We start from the raw sequence: 13,269 nt of genomic DNA on the forward strand, positions 1-13,269 counted from the left end.
TTAACAGTATTAGCGTCACCCCCAACAGCACATTCCCTGAAGAGGAGGTGGGCCAGGTGTCTAAAGATGGACCTCATGACCATCTCTGCCCAGCCTGAGGATTCTGTAAGGGCAGGTGTTCATGGGGAGGTGGGGATGGCTTCCGGGCTTGATTAGCAGTCACCTGCTGTCCTTCCCGCCATGGCCAAGACAGTCACCTGCTATCCTTCCCACTATGGCCAAGACAGTCACTTGCTATCCTTCCCACCATGGCCAAGAGAACGCCTGGGGTCTGTGACTGCACCCAGCATGTCCTGGGCATCACCCTGTGGAGCAGAAGGAGCCCAGGATGTGGCAACACTCACACCCGAGCTCAAATTCCAGAACAGCTGCTGTCCTGCTGGGCAGCTTTGAGCAGATTACTTAACCTCTCTGAGCCTCCGTTCCCTTTTTGGTAGAGCGGGGACGGCAACATCTGCCTTCCCGGGGTGACTATGGGGGTTTAGCAATCACCAGGGTGGAGGGTCTGGCACACAGGTATTGGATAAAAAAAAAAATCACCATTAATCAAGGGACATGGGCATTTCCAGGTATGTGAGTTAGGAAAGAGGGAGCGCGAGGCTGGCAAATTTCTATACCAGCGTGAGACCGGAAAAGGACATACTCCAGCTCTGCCAAGTTGCTCGGGAGGCTCTGGGACCTGCCAGGCCTGGGGGAACCCACTCAGCATTCTGGGCAGTGACCTCGCGCTCTGGCCTGCGTGGAGGATCTGCAGAAGCGGCAGAAGGCTGCGGTGCCTCCAACCCTGTCTCGCTCCCCTTTCTCACTCCCGAGTCTCCTCCCTCCCTCCTTCCCTCTTCCTCTAACTCATCGGCAAGCGCCAGCCACTTGGCAGGCTGGACACCCAGCAAAGGAGTCACACGGAGACTTCTTGCTGGTTTTGGCCGAGACCACCAGGACTGTGTGTTGAGTCCCCAGAGGCTAATTCCTGCAGAGGAGGGACAAAGTAAGTCCTGAGAGATCCAGCGAAGCAGCGAGCCAGGGAACATCCACGGAGGCAGGTTGGGCCTCAGTTTCAGAGTGGTTTCCCCTTTTCCTCCCGGGCCGGTGTCCTTCAATCCCATAGATCAGAGGGAGGGGCCCCCATGGATGTCAGATGTCCAGCCCAGCCCTAGGAGGGGGAGTATTGTTTGAGCATCAGCTTGCCCAGGGCAGGGGCTTTGTTTGGCTCCTTCTTGCATCTCAAGCATGTCATGTGTGCTCACTGCACATGAGATGAGCAGGTCTCTCATGCCACTGGGGGACTCTGCCATATAGAAGGATTCAGCACAGGGCCCCGCTCATGGTTGGCTGGGGGGTGGCGGCGCGGGAAGGCTGACTGGTGGGTGTTACTCCCTATTCCATGGCTTATGACTGGAGCACATGTGATGGCCAAGAGGCCAAAAGCAAAGTGCCCAGGAAGACCCTGACCAGCCCAAGGGATGCAGGCAGGTGGCCTCAGTATCCAGATAAGGGTGGGAGAAATCCAGGGGCAGGGAAGGTGTGCTTGGGGCCTCCGTGTTGGTTTTTCCTCCTGAGCTGGTAATGCCAAGGCTAGTGCTGAATTGTAACCATCACATTGCGGGGACCTCCACTTTGCTTAGTGGGGAGCAGATAGGTACCGAAACTTTTTAGCCACCAACAGCGATAAAACCCGCCTTCTTTGTGGACCTCCCCCTATGGATCCCTTGGAGAGACCAGGGGCCCTGCAATCAGCATCAGTGTAAGGTCTGCAGGGTCAGAAGGACCCAGGTGTGGGCAGCCAGGCCGGCCGGGGACGCATGTCTTCCCTGCCCTTACTCCGTAGGAGGGAACCTGGCCTGCTCCTCCTTCTAAGCTGCTCACAGGCCTCTCTCGTCGCCTGTTCTGTCTTAAGTGGGATTGTGTCAAGATCTCACCATCTTGCCTCTCCTCCCTGGCACTATCCACGGGCTCTCTGCGTTCCCTCTGGCTTGTGCCTTGGCAAAGCTGTCCACTCCGGAGCAGGCGGGGCAGCCATGAAGCCTGAGAGAGAGGTGTGTGTCCTGCTCTCTGCACCGTGACGCCTCGTGCTCCCCGAAAACCAGGGAGAAATTACTCTGCCCAAGCGGAACATGCCCGGACAAGCCTCCTCTCCAGCTGTAATTAATACTCTGGGGAAAACACAGACTTGGGGTTTTTATACTTCCACACAAACACACACACACACAGAGATTTCTTTCCGTTGTCCTCCAATCCTATCTCAAATGTTTAATGTCCTGCTTCTTTCATGGGTAGCACAAAACCACCCAACTGGATACATCCAGAAAGCCGAGGCAGACACCAGGGACCCTCTTCAGGTTCCGTGATGCAGAACTTGAGCATTTGGGAGCTGATTTGCCAACAAGCAGTGCCCGCGCTGCATCCCTGATGTGGAGCAAAGCAGCTTTGGCCTTCTCAGAGTCAGGAATGGCCGTGAGTTTGGGTTAACCCTTTGTGGTCAACATTCTGGGGCATTGCTCTTTATTTCCCCATCACGGTAGCCTAACTGATGCACTAGTCCAAACACATATGTGCGCATACCAAGCGCTCCTGCCACCTGACTCGTTATAAAACACTCTGGTGAGGCAGGAGCCTTGCAGTCCCATGAAGCTAGGCAGCTAGCAACTCTGACAGTGGAAACGTTCTCTCGAAGGACAGGAGAGGGCCAGGCGCAGTGGCTCATGCCTATAATTCCAGCATGTTGGGAGGCCGAGGCGGGCAGATCACTTGAGGTCAGGACTTCAAGACCAGCCTGGCCAGTATGGTGAAACCTCATCTCTACTAAAAATACAAAAAACTTAGCCAGGCATGGTGGCATATGCCTGCAATCCCAGCTACTTGGGAGGCTGAGGCAGGAGAATGGCTCGAGCATGGGAGGCGGAGGTTGCAGTGAGCCAAGACTGTGCCATTGCATTCCAGCCTGGGTGACAGTGTGAATGAGACTCCGTCTCAGAAAAAAAAAAAAAGGACAAAGGACAGGGCTGGGCGTGGTGGCTCACACCTGTAATCCCAGCACTTTGGGAGGCCGAGATGGGCGGATCACTTGAGGTCAGGAGTTTGACACCAGCCTGACCAACATGGCGAAACCCCATCTCTACTAAAAACACAAAAAAGTTAGCCAAGTGTGGTGGTGCACATCTGTAATCCCAACTACTCAAGAGGCTGAAGCAGGAGAATCACTTGAACCTGGGAGATGGAGGTTGCAGTGAGCCGAGATGGTGCCACTACACTCTAGCCTGGGTGACAGAGCAAGACTCCATCTCAAAAAAAAAAAAAAAAAAAAAAAAAAAAGACAGGAGAGCTCATGTGGGCCAGGAAGGGTGGAGTCCTCTGTGTCTCCTACTGGTCAGAGAGCTCCTTTGGGGCGGCATGAGGAGGTACGGATGGGAATGGGCTCAGAAATCCAAGCCCGTGAAATCCACAGTCTCCTACAGGGAGCCTTGACTTCTCCAGGCAAATTCTCAGTGTGAAAAGAAGCCTGAACAACCAGGGCTGTGGTCTTGCCTTGGCTACTTCTAACGTGGGCCTGGGCAAAAAACTGACCCATCCTAAGCCTTAGTTTCCTCATCTGTAGAATGGGGACACCAGCACTGCTCCTGCCTTCTGAACAGGCCTGTTGTAAGGATGACATGGGATAGCAGATGTCACTTGTGATGACCTGTGTCCAAGCTCCTTATCAGCTGGAGAAGCTGTGCCCAGATAAAGGATTGGGTGCATCTGACTCAGCTGAGGCAGGTGCAGAGACCATGATTTAAGACCAAATAGGCTCAGCTTCTCATGGGTCCTCCTCAGCTATTCTCACTAGGGGCAAAGAGGGTGCAGCCCAGAGGCATGGTGACACGCAGTGATGATGAGGCTGGTTGGATTGCTGGTGGCCTCTAGGTTCCCTTCTCCCCAGTTTTCTCATGTTCCTTACCACTCAGTCTTTGAGAGGCTTGGAGGCATTGTTTTTCTCTCATGTTCTCTCCTTATTTATTTATTTATTTAGTTTTTAGATGGAGTCTCGCTTTGTCACCCAGGCTGGAGTGCAGTGGTATGATCTTAGCTCACTGCAACCGCTGCCTCCTGGGTTCAAGCAATCCTCCTGCTTCAGCCTCCCGAGTAGCTGGACTATAGGCATGTGCTACCATGCCTGGCTAATTTTTTGTTTTTTTAGTAGAGACAGGGTTTCACCATGTTGGCCAGGCTGGTCTCGATCTCCTGACCTTGTGATCTGCCTGCCTCGGCCTCCCAAAGTGCTGGGATTACAGGCGTGAGGCATGGCGCCAGGCTCTCCTTATTTACAATCAAAATGTTCCTGAGAAGAAACGCTATGAAGCAGTCTTCTTGTTAAGACTTTCCAGAGCTAAGTTCTGGCTCCTGCAGAGTCCTCGTCATTGAGGAGAGGAGGCTGTTCTCAAGGCATGGCAAGCAAAGGTGTCTGTCTCTACACTAGGACTGTGTGTCCCAGGCCCACGAGTGCTCTGACAGCCCTGCAGCTCATCTCCTTCCACCCTGCAGGGGACTGGGGACAAGGGCCAGGCCCAGCCCGTGTATGTGCCTGGGTTTGTTCCAGCAGCTGGGCAGTTACTGCAGAGACAGATTTGGTGTAAAGAAGAAAACAGTTCTGCTTCTGGTCAAGATGGAGAAATGGGGACTGATGTGTCTGCCTCCTAGAACAATAACAACAAGCTGAAGACTAGTTTCTGAGACACTGGACAAGATAGGGCAGTGATCCCCCATTGATGGTCATATAGGAGCTGCATGGTCGTTCCAGCTGACTGTCTTGAGGAAGTTTTCAGGCCATGGTGCAGGGACCCCAGGTCAAGCCTGGTGTAGTCCCTGAGTTGAGGAGACAGAGCTGAGAGGTGGGGAGCCAAGGTGGCTGGAGTTATAAGACAGAGCAATGGGGAGAAGACAGCTGGACAGAGAAAGAGCTCTACAGATACTCAGAGGGTCCCACTGAGCACTCAGCTGAGTACCGATCAGCACAACCTTTGGAGGAAATCACCCAAGGCTGAGGCGAGAACCCCCCGGAGGGATGAAGGACACAGCACTCGGCACCCTCACAGGGCCAGGAGTAGCTCAGTCCTCACTAGTCGGACTGGAACAGGAACTCTTTACTGTTCATGGGGTACTGGGTAGAGCATGCAGAGTCTTGCCTTAGTAGCAGGAACAATCAGACCTAGAATAAATACAGCCCCGGGCACATTGGGGCTGTATTTATTGTAAAAGAAAATTGCCTTTGTTAACATTATCATTTATACAGAAAATCTGACGGAATTGACACAAAATCTACTAGAACTAGTAAATGGATTTATCAAGGCTGCAGGACACAAGATCAATGTACAAAAAATCTATTTTATTTCTATGCGCTAGCAACGATCAATCAGAAATTGAAAGAAAAATACCATTTTAAGAATCATTGAAATATGAATGACATTGGCATAAATCTAAGAAAAGATGTGCAAAATCCATACACTGAAAACCAAAAACCATTGATGAAATTAAAGAAATTCTAAATAAATGGAGAGAAATACCTTGTTTATGAGTCAGAAGGCCCAGTATTGTTAAGATGTCAATGAGTGCTGTATTAGTCCGTTCTCATGCTGCTATGAAGAAATACCCAAGACGGAGTAATTTATAAAGGAAAGAGGTTTAGTTGACTCACAGTTCCACATGGCTGGGGAGGCCTCAGGAAACTTACAATCATGGCGGAAGACACCTCTTCACAGGGTGGCAGGAGATAGAATGAGTGCAAGCGGGGAAATACCAGACACTTATAAAACCATCAGATCGCGTGAGACTCACCCATTATCATGAGAACAGCATGGGGAAAACCACCCCTATGGTCCAATTACCTCTACCCGGCCCTGCCCTTGACACATGGGGATTATAATTCGAGGTGAGATTGGCATATCAGTCCCTCAAACTGACTTATAGATTCAGTTCAATCCCAATCAAAATCCCAGCAGGCATTTTCTTTTTTTCTTAGAAATTCACACACTAATTCTAAAATTCATATAGAAACTTAAGGGGCCTAGAAGAGCCAATACAACTTTGAAAAACAAGGACAAAGGACAGGAAGATTAACTGCTTTCAAGACTTACTAGGAAGCCATAACAATCACTGTAATAGCTGTGGTAGGTTTGGCATCAAGACAGGCCAAGAGATCCAAGAAACAGAATATCAAACCCAGAAATAGACTCACATACACATGACAACTGATTTTTGGTAAGACTGCAGGGACAATTCAATGGGGGAAAGGATGATGTTTTTAACACATAATAGTGGAATCATTGGACATTCATATGGAGAAAAACTTCAATCCATAGTTTGCCCCATGCACAAATGCTAATTCGAGATAAATTGTGGAACCAAATATAAAACCTGAAACTTCAGAACATCTAGAAGAAAGCATAGGAGAAAAAAAAATCTCTTTACATTTTAGCAAAGAAGACATAATAAATGCCAAATAACCACATGAATAGATTCTCAACATCATTAGTCACTAGGGAAATATAGATTAAAACCACAGCGAGCTACCATGACACACCTAGTCGAATGGCTAAAGTTATGAAGACTGACAACACCAAGGTTGAGGAGGCTGAAGAACTGCAATTCTCACCCACGGCTGGTGGGAATGTGAAGTCGTGCAACCACTTTGGAAAACTGTTTGGCACTTATTTAGGGCGCTAAAATACACTTACCTTGAGATCTAGCCATTTCACCCAAGAGAAAAGGAAGAATATGTCCATGCACAGACTTGCACACACATATTCACGGCAGCTGTATCTGTAACAGCCCCAGACTAGAAACAGCCCAAATGTCCTTCAAGGAGTGAATGAGTCAGTGCTTTGTAACTCAATCCCCGCATGGAATACTACTTGGCCAGAACAAGGAAAAAAGTATTTCTATGTACAACATCAGAGAAGAGCCTCCAAATAACTATGATGAGTGGAGGAAGGCAAGCAGAAAATGATGACGGATGCTACGATTCTATTTACATAAAACTCCAGAAAATATAAATATTCTACAGCGACAAGAAGCAGAGTCAGTACTTGCCTTGGAAGAGGGGATTGGGTGGGGTGTGAAGAAGACATTACAAAGGGGCACAATGTAATGGTTGTGGGTGATGAACACAACCATTATCTTGATGGTGGTGATGGTGTCATGGGTATACATATATATCAAAGCTTATGATATTGCATACTCTATGTGAAGTTTATCATGCGCCCATTGTACTTCAATAAAGCTATTTAAAAAACATCCAAGTTTACAGGGCCAGGTAAATGACTGCATCAATACTTAAGAGTACAAATGGAATTTTTTTTTTTTTTTTTTTTAGACGGAGTCTCGCTCTGTTGGTCAGGGTGGAGTGCAGTGGCGCAATCTTGGCTCATTGCAACCTCTGCCTCTCAGGTTCAAGCGATTCTTCTGCTTCAGCCTCCCGAGTAGGTGGGATTATAGGTGCCTGTCACCATGCCCGGCTAAAGTTTGTATTTTTAGCAGAGATGGAGTTCCACTACATCGGCCAGGCTGGTCTTGAATTCCTGACCTCAGGAGATATGCCCGCCTTGGCCTCCCAAAGTGCTGGGATTATAGGCGTGAGCCACCGCGCCCAGCCCCACAAATGGATTCTTTATTCTACAAACGACTCACCAGGAGGCTCCTTCCGATGCTTCCCTGTAAAATAGATTCAGTTTACAGTGGTGGCATCTCAGGAGTCAGCTGTGTGAAGGCTGCTGCCCTACTCGTGGCGAACACTTGGGGGCACCTGTGAGGCCAGCACCCGGCGGCATTCCTCTCTCCTCCCACGGAAAACTGCATCTAACCTTGACAGACAGGGGCGCCCACTCGGTAGGGGGAACCCTGTTACACACGGCCCACTGTGGGAAGCCCGAGGCCCTGTGAAGGGGACCCCCTGGGCTCTGTCTCTTTGTTCTCTTCCGGCTGGAAAGCCGGAAAGCCGGGAGCAGAGTCCGAGCTGCCTCTGCCCGCAGCCCTGAGTGGCTCCGCGGTGACCGGCTTCTAGGACGGAAGCCCCCGGCTCAGGTCTAGCTCTAATGTCAGGTCTAGCTCCAGGCCATTTGGTCAGTGCCTACTTCTGAGCCAAGGGTGGGCTTAGGGCAAACGCAGTACAAAAAAGAGTGCCACACTTTTCCAGTTTTAGCTGAAGAAGACTTCGTACTCCTTTAACCCCGACGGATGTACTTTCTGGTCCTGGTTTTTGAAAAACGCTGTGCTGGCCTTGTACACACACCACCCAAGACCCAGGACCTGGCAGAAGAGAGGCCCTCTGAGGGCCGAGGGCTGCAAATTCCTGGCAAGTCTGCATTTTCTAATTTTGTTCTCAATAAATATACGTTACAGATGATCTCCAACTGACGAAGGTTTGACTTACAATTGACTTAGAATTTTTCGACTTTATGTTCGTTGGGTTTTTTAGGGGTATTAAATGCTTTTTTTTTTTTTTTTTGAGACGGAGTCTTGCTCTGTTGACCAGGCTGGAGTGCAATGGTGTGATCTCAGCTCATGCAACCTCCGCCTCCCGGGTTCAAGCGATTCTCCTGCCTCAGCCTACCAGTAGCTGGGACTACAGATGCCCGCCACCATGCCTGGCTAATTTTTGTATTTTTTGTAGAGATGGGGTTTCGCCATGTTGGCCAGGCTGGTCTTGAACTCCTGACCTCAGGTGATCTGCCCACCTTGCCCTCCCAAAGTACTGGGATTACAAGCATGAGCCACCACGGCTGGTCCATTAAATGCATTTTTGACTTACAATATTTTCACCTTATGATGGGTTTATCAGGACTTAACCCCATCGAAAGTCCAGAAGCATCATACTTGTATAATAATCTCCCTAAAGTAAACTCTGCAAGTGAATCCGTGGAGGGGGTCAGCCACAGGTGGGTAATGGGGTTGGAGGTACGGAGCAATGAACCAATGGGCTCAGGCCGTAGCAGCCAGTCTCCCAGCAAGGGTCAACACTGGGAACTGAGCCGATATCTGAAGCCCCTTTCCCCAAGGAGACCAGGCCATGGAGGTGAGTTGGACCACCCTGGACCAGTGAGCTGGGACTGCCTGAGGGATGGGTGGCCATGCACGGAGCAGCTGGGGTGGGGGACCTTAGGGTTGGGGGAGGGAGAGGATCAGGAAGGCAGCGACACTGATTCTCAGGCCAGCCAGAATTGCCTAAAAACAATCGTCCTCCATCCTCACCCCATTTATCCATTTCCTCTTTAGCCCCTCTGGCCCCCAGTCCTGCTTTCCCCAGCACATTTTGGGCTTGCCCACGGGGGACAAGAGAGAAGACGACACAGAGGTGCTTAACGGCGCCAAGCTTTCCCTCCTCAGCCCCCAAACTCTTCCTCCCTCCAGTGGCTGGGAAACCCCAGAAACTCCGGGCTTTCATTATCAGCAGCTCCCAAGATGTTCAACATGCTCATATCTGTCAAAAACTATTCAGGAAAAATAGAGAAGTCTTTATACCTTTTATTCAGCCAATTTTCCCCGAGGCACTCTGGGCTCTCTAAGAAAGAAAAAGAGAGAAAGGAGAGAGAATCACAATCAATGTTGTCATCATGCATCTGGTTGCTGGCGATGCTATTTGCTCATCGACTAGGGAAGTCTGGAGGTGGAAGCATCATCTCCCTGGGAGTCCAAGGAAACCTGCTCGGGTTAACCTCTGGCTGCCATCTGCATCTCAAGCATGGCTGGGAGGCAGTGTTTAGATAACAGGCAGAGATAAAGCAAAATAGGGCACGGTGGACCGGCCACCCAGAGGTTTCAGACTCATTTTCTCTGTTACTCTGGATGTTCCTTTCTTTCCCCCTCTCTTTCTTTCCTTTGCCTCAAACTCCAAGCAATCCCTTTCCTCTTCTCCTAGCACCCTACCACCTGGTTCGAGGTTGTCCACGAATGCAGGCCTTGTGGCTTGTTGATGGTGACATTTAGTTTCACACTGGGTTTCCTCTGCCACGCTGCAGGGATTTGCTGCGGGGATTTGCTTCCTCCTCCAGGTGTAGGGCGGGGGTCACTGTCACTTTGAGTGCAGTCATGGCATGCTCATTCATTTTATTTATTTATTTAATTTGTTTCTGGAGACGGAGTCTCGCTTTGTCGCCCAGTCTAGAGTGCAATGGCGTGATCTTGGCTCACTGCAACCTCTGCCTCCGAGGTTCGAGCGATTCTTGTGCCTCAGCCGCCCGACTAGCTGGGAGTACAGATGTGTGCCACCAAGCCCAGCTAATTTTTTGTATTTTTAGTAGAGATGGGGTCTCACCATGTTACCCAGGGTGGCCTTGACCTCCTGAGCTCAGGCAATCCACCCGCCTAGGCCTGCATGTTCATTTTGTGTTATTAAAGAAAAGTCATTTAGCAAATTCTAAATCCCATCAAACACATAATTATAGAGGCAATCGTTGTATGTTACTGTGAGTCAGGTGCACCAGCAGCAGGAACGGCTCAGTGATACGGACAGACTGGCAAGGATCACCACTCACTCACTTTATGATCCAGGGCCCCGGGCCAGGCTATCCGCTCCTGCGTAAGTCACAAAGCTAGCTCCCCGGGGCCTGGGACTTCACACGCGTGCCTGGACACCTTCCTTTTCTTACTTAGTAGGTCATTGAGGAGTTTAGAAACAAAGGGGTGTGTGTACAGTGTGCTTTAAACAAACTTAGATTTTCTTCCTTTATTTTAGTAATGTTTCATAATTTCCTGTGTACATGACTTGCACATTTTTAAATTATAAAATGCACATAACATAAAATTTGCAATTTTAACCATTTTCGAATGTACAATTCAGTGGTATTGAGTACATTCACACTGCTGTCAATCACCACTGCTCTCTGATGCCTGAACCTTTTCGTCACTCCAAAAAGAATATCCATACCTGTTAAGATGCCACTCCCTGCCCCCGGCCTCCCGTGCATGTGTGTGTGTGTGCGCGTGCGTATTTTTTTTAAACTTAGTGTAAAAACTAAAAGCAAGTGAAAAGCTTCTGGAATTGAAAGACCGTCAGACTAGGCCTCTTTCTTCAGATCTAGAAAAATCACCACCACTGTCCTCATCCACATCACTGTAAAAAGGTAACTGCGGTCGTTTCGTTTGCACGGTTTATGAGCCAGGCGCTTCCTGTACGTTGCTTCATTCAGCCCTCCCAACGGCTCTAGCAGGCAGGCACACTTCTCACTCTTCCCATTCTTCAGATAAAGAAACCAAGGCCCCAGCCGGTGAAGCGACTGTGACCACAGTAACTGGGTCAGCCGGCCTGTCCCCCAGAGCAGGTTACCCGAGCTGCCTGTCTCACCCGCAGATGGAAAGGAGTACCCCACCCTGTGGGAGGCGAGAACGAATGTGGCCACAGAACATGGAACTGCATAGGGCCTGGCTTCCCTGCTGGGTTTGTGCAGATCACAATGGCAGTATTGGGTACGTCATAGGTGGGCCCCTCCCAGCCGCATCAGGGAGGGCTATGGGCCACGGAGCAGCTGAACTTGAACTGGGCACTGGGCAGGCCATTTCCAAGGTAGCTCCGTGGAGTCCCTGTTCTCGAGACTCCCCAGTAAAATGGCAAAGGTAACTTCTGGCCCGTGGAGCCGTTTCCACACACAGCTCACAAAGTGACGCTGAGAAGGGCAGGTGTGATTGGAAGGCACTGCCAGTGAGAGTCACTTCGAAAGGAAATGCGTCATCTGAGCGGCTTGCATCAGCTGCTGCCTTCGTTAATTTGGGGGATTTTTTCTTTTTTTGAGACGGAGTCTCGCTCTGTCGCCCGGGCTGGAGTGCAATGGTGTGATCTCAGCTCACTGCAACCTCTGCCTCTCCGGTTCAAGCGATTCTCCTGCCTCAGCCTCCGAAGCAGCTGGGATTACAGGCACATGCCACCATGCCTGGCAATTTTTTGTATTTTTAGTAGAGATGGGGTTTTACCATGTTGATCAGGCTGGTCTTGAATACTTGACCTCAGGCAATCCACCTGCCTTGCCCTCCCAGAGTGCTGGGATTACAGTGTGAGCCACCGCACCCACTGGATTTTCTTATTGGTGATTTCTTTTCTTGAAGTGAGTTCTTCCAATTCAATACAATTTGGTTCCATTGAGTCCAGCCCCACTGAACAAACACACAGCCAGGCATGTGGATCTGGAGCCAGGTCCGGAGCCTTGGAAGAGTAGGTCTGTGGCTCTGCTGGAGGCAGGCTCGGGCCCGTGGGCTGAGAAGGTGAAGCAGGACTAAGCCAAGGATTCAGGGTTTCACCTCTCTTCCCGAACACCTCCGTGTCCCCTGTCCTTTCTCCTCTACTGGTCCAGGCTCTGTGCCCAAGTCCTTAGATTTCCTCCCAGCACAATAAAACCTTTCGGCTCTGGAATTCCCAGTCTTTGGGCCACATCAGCCCAGATGGGAGCTGGCAGAGCACGCTGTTCACCCCACCCCATCTACCCCAGCTTCCCTGCCTCTGCCAACCCTTCTCTCCTGAGAGATTGTTGGCATCCCTCGAGTTCTCTTAAATGTGTCACACACTTACGAGCGTTTTTATTTGGTCACGGTGAAATACGTTCCACCTGCACTGTGTGAACCCAGGGGCTGCAGTGGCATCTGGAGGCCTGGAGGCTAGGCCCCATTTCAATCACCAAAGAGTTCTCATTTTTGAAAGCTCCAGTACTAGAGGGATGGTCAAAGAGCCGGTTGAGCCTGATGCCTCAACCACAGGGTCCAACCTGTTTTCCTGGCTCTTCGGGCCAGGAGCTCCCTGGGCCCAGCTTCATCCTCTGTCCTTTCATAGAACCTCCAGCGTCATGAAATTCCCTGCACCTCCCGGGAGGCCCTTGCGCATGGAAAGGAAGGTGGTCTCCGTGCGGAGCGCCCACTCCTGCGGTGGCCTGGCTGCCCGTCCCTGGGATGGCGCCTGGCTTTGTGTTTCTGAGATGAATACCGGCTCCCCATCCTCTTCTGTATTCCCAGCATTTTCTATGTCTCTGGTCCCTGCCCCACCTACCCAATCCTGGGCGTGGCGGAAGGAGAGAGGCCCCCGGGTTCATTCCCACTCCACGGGCCTTTCGGATGACATCCCATGGGTGTGCTCCCAGGGTCATGAAATACGGAGCTGATTCTCAGCCTCACTGTTAGCAAACACTGCTCTCAGCCGCTCAGCGGGATAATCAATTATGGTAATTTTTGCCTCCGTGAATCAGGTTCATGGAGGAACACAGGGATCAGCACAGTGGTGCCGACTTCCCCCAGTGCACGTGCAGTCACGCCCTTCGGCAA

The 13,269-nt window shown here is 50.5% G+C and overlaps 1 protein-coding gene across 39 annotated transcripts in view; it reads right to left on the minus strand.

Moving 5' to 3' along the window:
• Positions 1 to 13,269, minus strand: part of RBFOX3 (RNA binding fox-1 homolog 3) — a 523,127-nt gene that overhangs the window by 136,488 nt on the left and 373,370 nt on the right. For 10 of the 39 annotated variants that reach the window (XM_077969045.1, XM_077969033.1, XM_077969013.1 and 7 more), the window contains 1 exon segment: positions 9,490 to 9,529. The exons of 28 other annotated variants lie outside the window; for them this stretch is intronic. The gene's annotated coding sequence lies outside the window, so the exon portion shown is untranslated. 39 annotated transcript variants of the gene reach the window in all.

Source organism: Macaca mulatta, chromosome 16 (genome assembly GCF_049350105.2).
Source record: "Macaca mulatta isolate MMU2019108-1 chromosome 16, T2T-MMU8v2.0, whole genome shotgun sequence".
NCBI classification, from domain to species: domain Eukaryota; kingdom Metazoa; phylum Chordata; class Mammalia; order Primates; family Cercopithecidae; genus Macaca; species Macaca mulatta.